Raw genomic sequence first — 12799 nt, forward strand, 5'->3', positions numbered from 1 at the left:
AGAGTGTCATATCTCTGTAGATGTGGTGCTCTCCTGCTCTCCTCTTCTCACACAGTGCTGGGCTGCCATACATGATAATTTCGTAAATAGACCCATTTGAGTGCTATACTGTCATGCTAGTGACCAATGCACATTATACAAATACTAGGTAAAATTCTGTTCAATTCCTTATAGATCCAATCTGCTGCCAAAATAGGTTTCAGACAACCACAGATTTTTCTACTAAACTCATACAGAGTTTTCATCTCCCAATTTATTCTTGTCTTGCCCAGCCACCAAAAAAAACTAAAACAAAACATCTGCACGAAGAGACAAGATTGGGCATACTGTCAACATGCGTAAATGGCAAAGCCTGTTGGTCTCACTTACCCCGCCTCACTTTGGCAGACAAGTTATAACAAGGCTTAACTGTCCAAAATTGTAAACGTTTAAAGTTATATGAAATAATCACCTTCGGGTCTCAAAATACACCAGGTCCAATTAATTGTTTTCCGTTATCCTCTCCCTCACACGACTGAAACTCTAGAAGTTTCTCTGTGAGTCACCAGAGGTGATCCCTTTGGGTCAAGCTCAGACCGAATGGTGAACTGGTGTCTGATTTAAATCTTTGTAAAATAACCAGTAGTTGGCTGTTATACCACTCTGCACTGGAGTGTTACCAAGGCCCGCTCTGGAAAATGTTGATTTCATGGTCATATTATGCTTCTTTAAAAATGTTATTTATAATCTCTTGTGTCAAAACACACAGCCAATCAACAGAACACATACTCGATAATTGGTCTTATGATAATGTATTTGTGATGCCATTGCATCAGCTGTTGTATGAATTCCTTCTGCACGTTTTATCCATTGTGTCCTCCGATCTTCTAAGAAACATTGTTAAGAAACGGGATTCTTGAAAAAATATCTCCAAGCCTTCTACCTCTCTTCTCCCCCCTTCGCCCAGAACACTCTTTTCGAGTCACTCATGAGTTTATGAGTTTCAGTAGGTTGCTCCGAGTGAGACTTTGTGAACAGTGAGGGTTTCTGTGTGTTCAGCTTGCATTGTTGGCGCTACATTTTACGCCATCCCAGCACTCAAGCTGTAGCTTGGAATATCTCCTTTGGAACGGGCAAAATGGAAAATGAAAAAAAAAGTGATGAGTTTGCTGAATTGGTTTCAGTCATGTGGGGAAAAACAATTAGAGAAAAATCCGTCGCTCAATCATCAGTACAGGAACGTGTTCAGGAGTCCAGGGACAATCAGGAGTTACTGGACTCAAACTGTAACAATAAAAGTCTTTTACCCCTGTCATCCCCGGGCTTTAGCCTACTACTGAGCCCTAAACAGAACTCCCTTCTAGCACTCCATCCTCGGTGTAGCCAAGTGAAGCAGCTTACCACTCCCAGAGTCAGAACTCCGTTGATCACGGAACTACAATTCATAGTTAGTGTCCAAAATGACTTTATTTACCACATACACCTAAACACTACACATAGAAATAGAGATCCAAATGCTGCACAATTATGCATGGACTCACTGTGTGGAGGAGGCAGCAAATGGTGCTCCCCGGTTCTTGTAAGTAATGATATCTTCACCAGTCAGTCATTGCGGGGTTCAACACATGTTATTCCAGGGGATTACCAGGTAAACTCTCCTGTTATTTATCTAGGTCTTTAGCGCACACCAGTACACCTGTTTAAGTAAAATAGTTACTCCAGTGTCTGTTAAAAATAGTTTAGTCTCACACTGTACCTTTAAGAAGATGAACACGGGTTCAATTCCTGCGTTTGATAACCAGAGGTTGGGAGTGAATGACTCTTGCTGGTATGCCGATTATTTGAACAGGTACAAAGAATAAATAATCAACAAAATGTGCTCTATTCCTCTAACATACATATATAACCATTAGCCCAAGTACCTTCAGCACTGGGTTTACCGCAACATGACCAGTCTGTTTATTTCTTCCCACATAGAAATCACCAATGTTCCATGTACAGCCACAACAACACACCTCTCCAGCCAAAATGCAAGTCTCCCAGTAACCATTCCCAACAAATTGGGGACTGTGCTGAACCTGTCCCAGCCCTGCAGACTCCAGACATTCGCACTGTAGTGCGCAGACGCATGCGCCTGCGACGGTGAAGAAGGTACTGCACTGACACAGGCAGGCAGAGACCATACTTGCTTGCACCTGCTGGGGAATGGTAAGTTTTCCTCTTTGGGTTCTGGCCCAAAGGATATGCCCAAACAAATAAAAATGCCCCCCAGTTACAGGCGTGAATACGATGTGGAAAACCATGGAATTTGTTAATGATCCTCTTCAGCACCAAGCCATCACAGGCACTTTTTAGTTGATTTGTCCTTTGTAGCTATACCCCCTGTCTCTGGCGGCTTTCTGCAGTTCTCTACGGACCAAGCAGGGAAAGATCAAGGTGCCCCAAGCCAGAACAGGTTCTGGAAGGGACCTGCTTTGCTCAGGTACAGGTGTCAGGGGAAACAGGTATACAAGGCCTCAACACGTAGACGAGTGCCACTGATGCTTCCCTAGGCTACAGCTAGTCAACACCCAGTTCTTTCTTCACAGCTCCTTAAGATCTTCCTCTTCTAGGTCCCCATTTCTTCATTGAGGCATACCTTCTGTACATTTCTCCAGCAATCAGAAGGCTAATCACCCAAAAGAGTGGTCAAGGCAGCTTCTTCTGGCAGGATGAAAACTTTCAGATTCCTGTTCCCGAACCTGCCGAAATCAGCAACCCTAACCGAGAGGCTCAGATGTCTTTCTTAGCCTACAATTTTTTGTGGCCACGGACACTGGTGAGCAGGCAATCCTAGCACAACTATATTAAGTTTGCAGATAGATATTGTGTGTTCCACAGGTCAAGCTAAAGTCTGGTCCCTTCCAAGGGACCTCAAGAATTCTGTGAAGAACCATGCAGTTCAGACTGCTGTTTGGCAGGCTTCCATCAGGCTTGATTTTGTGTACCACTCACAAACGAGATCGAAAATAGATTCCTGTATTAGAGAAGTCAAGTTCAAGAAATATGCTCCATTCTCATTCTGTTGGGCATACAGAGATCAAATGTACATGCAACATATATGCCCCACGAAAGACTGAGCAAAATACCAGATTGTAGGGGAATGGCAGACATTTTTAAACAAAGCGACCAGTAGGCAACTCTCCCTGTGCAGGCCACACGTACAAATTTAAATTTGTCTGACACATATTTCCTTCCTCTCCACCAGACAACATGACGCTGTGACAACAAAAGTCCTAAACAACCATGTTGGGGAGATGCCGCCACATCAGGCATGTTATCCGGGCCTACAGGTGCATAGGAAGGTTGTACGTTGAAGGGAAGGCGACCAGGACCTGGATGTCTAGACCTCTGGGCCAACAAGGACTGGCCAAGGCAAGCCTCAGCCAGGATGTTGATGTGCCCCATGGTGGTGGAGCAGTTCCGGTTATTGGCACCTCTACAGCTCAGCCGGCGCAAGCACCACCGCCTGTGACCACAACCCCAGGAATGCATTCTGATTTTGCAACACAGGCCCTCAGAGGCCTTGTGGACCTTAAACAAAGGTGGCTGGAATGGAGTTACAACTAGCCACATTAGGGCAAATGATGCAGTTATTGTTGCTGTCGATGGACTGGATCGGTGCCCAGATTTATCCCTCCCTCAGATATTTTGCCATTCCCGTGTTTTTTTATTCCTTGATTTTATAGAATAGTACTTTAGCATAGGTTATGATCAGGTATAGCATAGTGATAGGTTTGTTTAGTATTAGTCATTTTAATATTTTATGAGTGAGTTGTTGTTAGTCAGGGATATGGGAGGGAAGAATATTAAGTGGGTGGGGAGTTGATGTTTTATAATATGTTTATGTAAAAAAAGAATAATAAAAAAACATATGTGTTTAGTTTTTCATGTTCAGCTAGTTTGTATATAGGCGTAGTTTATGTTTGTACTGTGTGAATATGTGTATTAAGTGGGATGGGAGGTTGATGTTTAACATGCCTGGTGTGGTATATGTGTAGAGTAGTGTAAGTTAAGGTTAGGTAGGTTAAGATAGAGTTAAGATAAGGTAGTGTAGGTTAGTTAGCATAGGTTAGTTTAGTCAAAGTTTAAATAGGATAAGTTAGAGTAGGGTAGATAGTTTTAGATTTAACACTAATAATAAACACTGTTTTCCACTTTCACAAATGCTTAATGATTTATTGCTTACGAGTTGTCATATATGCTAAGGTTGTTTTAAGCACATGCTATCGGATTTCCAGGCAGTGTTTGCATACCTATGTAACTTTGTGAAACCCCTATAGAGAAGATCCAGTCAAGTTTCCAATGGAGTCACATAAGAGATCTTCAAACATGATTGTGCACTGTAAGGCGAACTGTGCTGTGAATGGGCACACAGTCCAAAACAGGTGATAACCTACTGGTGCAATGTGTGTGTGTGTAATTTGTGCTGCATGTATTATATTGATGATTATGTCAACTCATTGTCACAAATCTAGGATGTGTTGGGTCACACTGGTGGCAGCCACTTACACACTCACCCTTGCAACATGTTATTGTCACATCAGTATTGTTTGCTGGCTAGTATCCATGGAAGTGGCTCCCACCTGGCCAGAAATGTCACTCACCCTTACCATTGACTGGTTACTAATTATGGCTCTTCATGCCTGTGACCTTGGATAACTACATGCTAGTTTAGATGCACATAGGATTCCCATTGCCTATTCCCATTGGCCTGTGTACATTTTTACATAGGTCTATGGCACACAACTCACTTTAGATTTAGGTAGTGTATTTAGGGTCAGCACATCTACCATGGTCTACTTAGTCCAATCAGAAACAGACATACAACCCCCAGGTTAAAGATAGTGCATTTATTTACATGTGTGTAAATAGTAAGGATCACAGTAGCAGTTATTGCAACAACAACCCCAGCATTGTTTTAGAGCTAAAGAATGTCCAGACAGAGTCTATGGCAGATACATGTCATGTGACATGTGGAGGAGAGGAGTGTTCCAGTGAGGAGGAGATCTAAATTGCAATAGAGAAAGTAGGCCACATAGACAGCCAACAAATGGATAAGATTAGCAGGTAGGCAAACACAAATGAGACAGTTCCAGATGACAAGGGTGATCGCATATTACTCAACACAGGTCCAGGGGGAAACTGGCCTAGAGCTACAGACACATGTTACTGGAAAGTTCTACACCAGAAATTGGGAAAGTTCACATCTTCCTCCTCTGGTGAGCCTCCTCTGAGGGCGGTGGTGTTTGTGCAGGAGGCATCTGAGGCGCACACACCTCAACGGCTCAATATGTGGCTCCCCTGCCCCCAGCAGAATCTGCCAGTGCCAACAAGGAAGGCAGCACAGTGCTGAGAAGGGCCTGCTGGCTTGTCAGCACAGCAACAAAGTCACAGTGAAAGGTGCCCAGTAGCGTTGGTGCCTTGAATTGTATTAGTGGTGTCCTTACTGGGACTGAGGCATCTATGGACTTCCTCTAGGGTGCCCGCAATGGTCTCCATCTCCGTATGCCCTCATCCAACACCTGCCGCTGGAGTCCTACTGCTTGATGTGGAAATACAACCTGGGGGTCCTTGGAGACCGGAGCTGGGCTGGGACTTGCAGACGGGGTAGGTTCAGCTGTAGGCAGTTTCCCTGGAGACCCGATGACGCTGTCAGACCCTCCCACACCTGGAGAAGGTGAGACAATGTAGTCCAGGGTTTGCTGAAACATGTTTCTCCCTCTGAAATATAATGGATATACATCAATGTTGATCAATGCTAGATGTTGACAGTAGTAATCTGGCTACCCTCATTCACTTTCATCTCAACATTCATGTGTAGTACCTATATGACTTGTATGCGTTGATGGGAAGTGGCACTGTAGTTGCCTTTCAGAAGGCAGTATCTGTGCATTGTTCAAACACCATGGTGTGACAAGGGTGTTTGTTTCATGCCATGCAACACAGTTTCTCAGCATACTGCCCTGCCAGTGCAGATAAGTTGAGATAAGGTAGACATCAAGCTTGGAGATTAGCACTTCTTTCATGATGGCTATGCTTAATGTATTTTCATGTTTTACAGCACTACTGTGCACAATGCCCCACGTCACCAAGGTGCAAAGCATTCCATGTGGCCACTACTCAGGCCACTGCTTCTGTGAGAATGATATGGGCTTGTTGATGAATTCAGTTTGATCCTGCTGTCAGTCTGACATACATACATAGCAGACTGCCTTGTTGTGCTGTCTTCCATGCACATTGTGTATTCGTGTTGGCAAGGTTCATATTGGTATGCATCCACATTACTCTACACAGCTAGCAAGCTTGCTACACTGCAGGAATGTGTATGTGCATGTACTTACCATGTTTGTGCTATCTGTGAAAACACTGACCAGTGTGTGCTAACTCTTAGGTGATATGCACAGTCAAACTAGATAGATAGCAAGCACTGACGCTCACCCAATTTCATCATTGTCAGAGTTGGTTATCTGCTGAGTATCACCCATTGTTAGACTCCGGCCCACTCGCTTGAACTCATTTATGACTCCTCTAGCAATTCTTATTTAGGCTCAGTAGCTCCAATTACTGTCACTCACAGAGGTATGGCTAATCATACATTGACTCACAAGTGACACCACAGCAGACAATTAGATTTACCACCTCTAATTGCATAACATGGCTTCCTGTATTTCTAACTTATGTATCAGGCTGTACCTACATATGCTAGTAGTTTTGATAATGCATGACATGTACTTACCCTGGTTTGCCACACAACTTTAGCCATACTTCTCAGCATCAAACCATCACAGAATCCTGCCCAAAGTTATGGCAACCTAAGTCATCCTGTCATTTCTGAATTCCCCAGTTTATCATTGTTAGAAATGGGGTCCCTGGTTGGCAGTCAGTTTGCACTATGTCCAAGCAGGAACCCTTACTCTAGTCAGCAAGCAGAGTGGCAGGTCCTCCCCAAGCATCAAGCTCTTCTCATTGGCAGAAGTTCCTCTTGATTCAGACGTAATCTAAAATTCTGGGGGCTTGAGTCCACTACTTATACTCATTTCTGCCTCTGATGTGGGCAAACTTAAAAGGAAAGTCTTTGTTGTTCACAAGATCCTGCCTTACCCAGGTCTAGCCCCAGACACACACCAGGGGGTTGGAGGCTGCATTGTGTGAAGACAGGCAGCTTTTCAGGTGCATGTCCTCCCTCCCCACTCTATCCTAGGAGTCTCATCAGGATATGCAGGGCACTCCTCGGCTCCCTTTGTGTCACTGTTTAAAGGGAATTCACAAACAGCCCAACTGTTAGGCAGGCAGAGGCACAAAATGGTTAAGCAAGAAAATGCCCACTTTCTAAAAGTGGCATTTTCAAACAGACAATATAAAAATCAACCCGACCAAAAGATTTATTTTTAAATTGTGAGTTCAGAAACCCAAAACTCCAAATCACTATCTTCTCCCAATGGGAAACTGCACTTAAAAGGTTTTTAAAGGTAGTCCCCATGTTAACCAATGGGAGAGATAGGCCTTGCAATAGTGAAAAATGACTGTGGCAGTATTTCACTATCGGGACATGTAAAACACACCAGTACTTGTCCTACCTTTTAAATACACTGCACCCTGCTCATGCAGCTACATAGGGCCTACCTTAGGGGTGACTTACATGTAGTAAAAAGGAAGGTTTGGGTCTGGCAAGTGGGTACATTTGCCAGGTTAAACTGCCAGTTGAAAACTGCATCCACAGACACTGCAGTGGCAGGTCCGAGACATGTTTACAGGGCTATTCATGTGGGTGGCACAATCAGGTCTGCAGGCCCACTAGTAGCATTTGATTTACAGGCCCTGGGCACACATAGTGCACTTTACTAGGGACTTACCGGTAAATATAACATGCCAATCATGAATAAGTCAATCGCTAATACCATTTAGACAGACAGCATGTGCACTTTAGCACTAGTTAGCAGTGGTACAGTGCCCTAGAGTCCTAAAGCCAACAAAAACTGGTTCGAAAATATAGGAGGAAGAAGGCAAAAAGTTTGGGGATGACCCTGCAAAAAGGACCAGGTTCAACAGTCATCCTCCAGCTTTAACATATGTAGCCTGGGACAAGATTTCTTCTTCCATCTCTCTCCTGACATATGGTACATCATTCGCCTGGTCCACATCACATGTAGGATGTAGTTCACCTATGCCCTGTTCTATGTCATCCCTTTCCAGCTGCAACAGATGTGTGACACAATCAAGCACACCAGTGCATGTGTATAGCTCAGGCTAACTTGCAGAACACACGCCACTTCTCACCTCCTTGCTATGCAATGTGTCCCCATTAAAACACAGTGCCAGTTCAATATGCTCAGCCACACCTACATTGTACAGCACTACCAGGGGCCCACCAGTCTCACACCATCTATAGTTACACAAATCTCCCTATTTTATACATCACTTGTATCACCCGAGTTATTTTACAAACCAGGAGTTAGGGTGTTGGCTACCATGGCAGGCTACACCTGTGTGCTTACATAAGTGCAGCTGTGTGCAACATAGTTTCATGCAAGGGTCAAAGGGCCTGATTTATACTATTTTAGCGCCGCATTTGCGTCATTTTTTTACGCAAATGCAGCGCAAACTTAAAAAATTCAATTATATTCTCTAAGTTTGCGCTGCTTTTGCATCAAAATATTACGCTAATGCGGTGCTAAAAAAGTATAAATCAGGCCCTTAGTGGCATATTTCCAAACCCCATGCGCCACCAGTGCAACACTTGTTTTGACGCTCCAGCAGTACCCATACCTATGATGCCACACAAAAGCCTATTTGCGTGGCTTTGGTTAGCCTCATAGATATGGAATAAGGCAAGCCAGGGCAAATGGCTCTATCGCCTTACTCTGCATCAGGAGGGCATTCCAAGGTATTCCTTCCTGCACAAATCAGAAACAATCCTGCACACAACTCAATGGTGCAAGGGTGCCTGCATTGCTGCTAGTCAGCCATAACGGTGCCAGCGCTGAGGGAGGGAACAGGAATGTGCCATATTTCGTAAATACTGTGCATTTCTGCCCTTGCCCTGTGGTGCCGGGCAGCACATGAAGGTCACTTGCTTTGATGCCCAGCACCAATATTGTTTAAATTATTCCCCTCCGGACATTTCTCTTCACATGGTCCTATGTGGTGGTACTTCACGTGCCCAACACCTGACTCCCCTATGAAGTGAGGGGTTGGTCCTCTGACAAATCCATTCCATAACATTGCTTTGCAGTACACATTTTCCAGCATGGTCCCAAGACAAACCCACTGGCCTCATGGTGTAAAAGGGCATGCATTATCCAAGTAAGGGTGGTCAGTGTTCCAGTGTCCTGGCATATTGTGGTGTTCCAGTCCAGATCTTTTGCTTTGTACTGTGGTACTTGTAGTCCTGGTCACTAATGTGATACATTACCCAGCAAGTCACAGTATCCATAGGTGAAGCAGGACTGGTGCAACACATCACACATGGACTGAATATACATGACAGATGTTGACTAGGCTGTGCAACATGTGAGTGGTTATGTTAAGTTACATTTTTGTGATGTGTGATTGGACATGTGGCCATTACAAACCCTTTCCCTTACACTCAGTGCATCGCAGAAACATAGCATGCTGCACTGCTGAGCATAACATATCTTGTTGCCACTTACCCTGTGCGTCTTGTTGGTCCTCATAGGCTGCACTGTCAGTTCCTTCTAACCCTGCCACCAGCTCGGCTGGGTTGACTGCTGCCACCTGCTCCTCCAAGGACGTCAGCTTCTCAGGACCTCAGTTCCTGCTACTCCAGTCAGCATTGCTGCCTTGAAGTTGCTTGCCAGTTTCTCCTTGGTCCTGCGCTTGTAATCGTGCCTCTTGCAGTCTCTCACTGTCCTTTTGACTTGCCCTACACTGTTGATTTTATCCACTATGGACTTCCATATGGCATCTTTTTTCCCTAATGGTAATTTAAAGGTGACAAAGAGCTGATATTCATTCGTTGTTACCTTAGTTATGAGTATTGATTCTCCTCCTCACTAAAATTACTCTTCCTCTCCCCCTGTACTTCGGTCTGAACATCCTGGCCTTTGCTGGAGTTGCTGGGGTTGTCATCCTGGCTGCTGCTGCCTGCTCTATATTTTCCTTTCTATCTATGGGGAAATGTTTTATTCTGAAACATGTCACTTTTTTAAGGATTTCCAACGTATTACTCACTCCAATGTGACGCAAAGCTGATTTGCGTTCCTTTACATGCTGCAAAGCAGCCTAGCATCACTTTTGCAGAACATGCGTCAGTTTTGGCTGCGACATCCCTCCCATAGATGTGCCATTTTTTTTGACACACCATGGGCCCTTATGGCATATTGCGCCGTATCGTCAATTCAACGCATCCATGGCATTAGGAACTGTCGTACCAAAGCGCACATTTTTCTGATGCATCGCTACATTACCACGAATTGGCTAATTAATTGACTGTTACCACTATAATGGTAACAGTTGGATAACTTGACCAATCTGCAATGAAATCATATGTTATCTGCCAAGGTCTTGTTGGCAACTCAAAGTTTACAAGGAAACCAGCCTTCTAGGTTTCTGTTTTACTCTAAGTGCTAGTTTCACAAGAGCTTAAAAATTCAGGCACATCTTGTTGGGGACTAGGGGCCATATGCACGAACACTTTTTCCCATAGACACAGAATGGGTAAAAACCTTTGCTACATCTGGCCCTAGGCCACCACAATTTCCTCTTTAGTAGCTTCTCTGTGGTTTTCATTCCCCTACAGCCAGAAATGAATTAATCCTGGGATAGTGAAGGCACCAAATTCTCAAAGATTCTTAGAAATGATGACTAAACTCATAAAAGATTAGATTGTCTTTAGAACTTATAAAAGGATGATACTAGTGAAACTGGTTTGATTTATATATTTAGTTAACACAACAAATTTGGCCTAAGAAAGTGGTGGTTAATGTTGCTGTCATAAAGGCACTAGGAGGAAGAATCCTTTCTTTAGTTCCAAATTACTTTATTCTGGTATATTGTCTAGAGAGGCTGTCAGCAACAGTATTCATCTTTCCAGATAAATATGTGATTAGAAAATCATACTGATGCTAAAAGGCCCACTGAGCTTTATAACTGTTTCAGCATTCAGCCTGTTAAAGAACCTGCAAGTTCCAGTGATCACAATGAACCAATACCTCGACTTGAGACACTAGAAGGAAATGTTGCCACTGTACACAGGCTTCTTTCATTCCCAGCAGCTATTTCTGTAGCACCAAATATTTATATTCAGCAGGGGTTAATTTTCATGAAAAGAAAGATTTTGTATGTTCCACCTTATTGAGGCCTTATTGAATTAGTTATGTTCCAAGACCTTGATCACCTGTATCCGTTTCCAGGACAAAGGCCCTGATTCTAACTCCGGCGGTCTTCGACCGCCGGGGCGAGGGTCGGCGGGAGCACCGCCGACAGGCCGGCGGTGCCCCGCAGGGCATTCTGACCGCGGCGCTTTGGCCGCGGTCAGAAAGGGTAAACCGGCGGTCTCCCGCCGGTTTACCGCTGCCCTCAGAATCCCCCATGGCGGCGCAGCTTGCTGCGCCGCCATGGGGGATTCTGACCCCCCTACCGCCATCCTGTTCATGGCGGGAAAGCCGCCATGAACAGGATGGCGGTAGGGGGGGTCGCGGGGCCCCTGGGGGCCCCTGGCGTGCCCATGCCAATGGCATGGGCACAGCAGGGGCCCCCGTAAGAGGGCCCCGCAAGGTATTTCAGTGTCTGCCTTGCAGACACTGAAATACGCGACGGGTGCTACTGCACCCGTCGCACCTTCCCACTCCGCCGGCTCGATTACGAGCCGGCATCCTCGTGGGAAGGGAGTTTTTCCCTGGGCTGGCGGGCGGTCTTTTGGAGACCGCCCGCCAGCCCAGGGAAAAACTCATAATACCCTCCGCGGTCTTCTGACCGCGGAGCGGTATTATGGGGGCGGAATTCTGGCGGGCGGCCTCCGCCGCCCGCCAGAATTAGAATCACCCCCAAAGTGTTTGGGATATCTGGTTGTTGAAGGATAGGAGCCTTTGTGGATTGCTTTAGCTTGTTGAAGGCCTACATGGACTCCTGGTTCCAACTAAATGTGTTATTCTTTGTAAGAAGACCAATTATAGCTGTAACAATCTTGAGAAGACCTTGATAAAGTTGCAATAGTATTTCACCAAACCCAGGAAGCTTTGATTCTCTTTTACTGACGTTGGAAAGGACCACTGTAAAATTGCTTTCACCTTCTGATTATCCATGGTCAAACCTTACACAAAAATTATATATCCCAGCTATTCTACAGAATCAGCATCAAAGACACATTTCTCAGGTTTGGCCAACACATTATTTTCCTCCAAGCTTTTCAAGACCTCTTTAACATACTTAGGCTAGTCTTTTGGATTCTTGGAAAGGACCAGTTTGTTGTCTAAACAGACAATTACAGACTGGAGTATTAAATCTGAAAATGCTCAAAGGCAGCAGGGGTATTGAAAGGCCAAAAGAACAATACATAATATTTGTAATGCTCAAAAGGTGCTCTGCAGGTAGTCTTCCATTCATCCTCGGCTGTGATACTGATAAGTTAAGAGCAATGCCCTATCTTTTTATGTGCAGAGACTCAGCACTTGTAAAAAATACTACTTGTAAATCCCTTTGTGGATAGCAAATAATTGTAAACATACACACAAGTGTGTATTTATCTTTGTGAATCAGAACCAATCAGTTTCTTGGTGAGCTACAAGTTGGAGGGCAAAGGGCTCAGTTTCTTCAGTTA

At 44.6% G+C, this 12799-nt stretch overlaps 1 protein-coding gene across 2 annotated transcripts in view; it reads right to left on the minus strand.

Annotated features, from left to right (window-relative positions):
- The window catches only part of ANKRD34B (ankyrin repeat domain 34B), a 230833-nt gene that overhangs the window by 186996 nt on the left and 31038 nt on the right, over positions 1-12799 (minus strand). The window contains exon 2 of one of the 2 annotated variants that reach the window (XR_011201502.1): positions 4892-5742. The exons of the other annotated variant lie outside the window; for it this stretch is intronic. The gene's annotated coding sequence lies outside the window, so the exon portion shown is untranslated. Of the gene's footprint in view, positions 1-4891; positions 5743-12799 lie in introns of those variants that run through there. 2 annotated transcript variants of the gene reach the window in all.

Source organism: Pleurodeles waltl, chromosome 1_1 (assembly GCF_031143425.1).
Source record: "Pleurodeles waltl isolate 20211129_DDA chromosome 1_1, aPleWal1.hap1.20221129, whole genome shotgun sequence".
In the NCBI taxonomy this organism is placed as follows: domain Eukaryota; kingdom Metazoa; phylum Chordata; class Amphibia; order Caudata; family Salamandridae; genus Pleurodeles; species Pleurodeles waltl.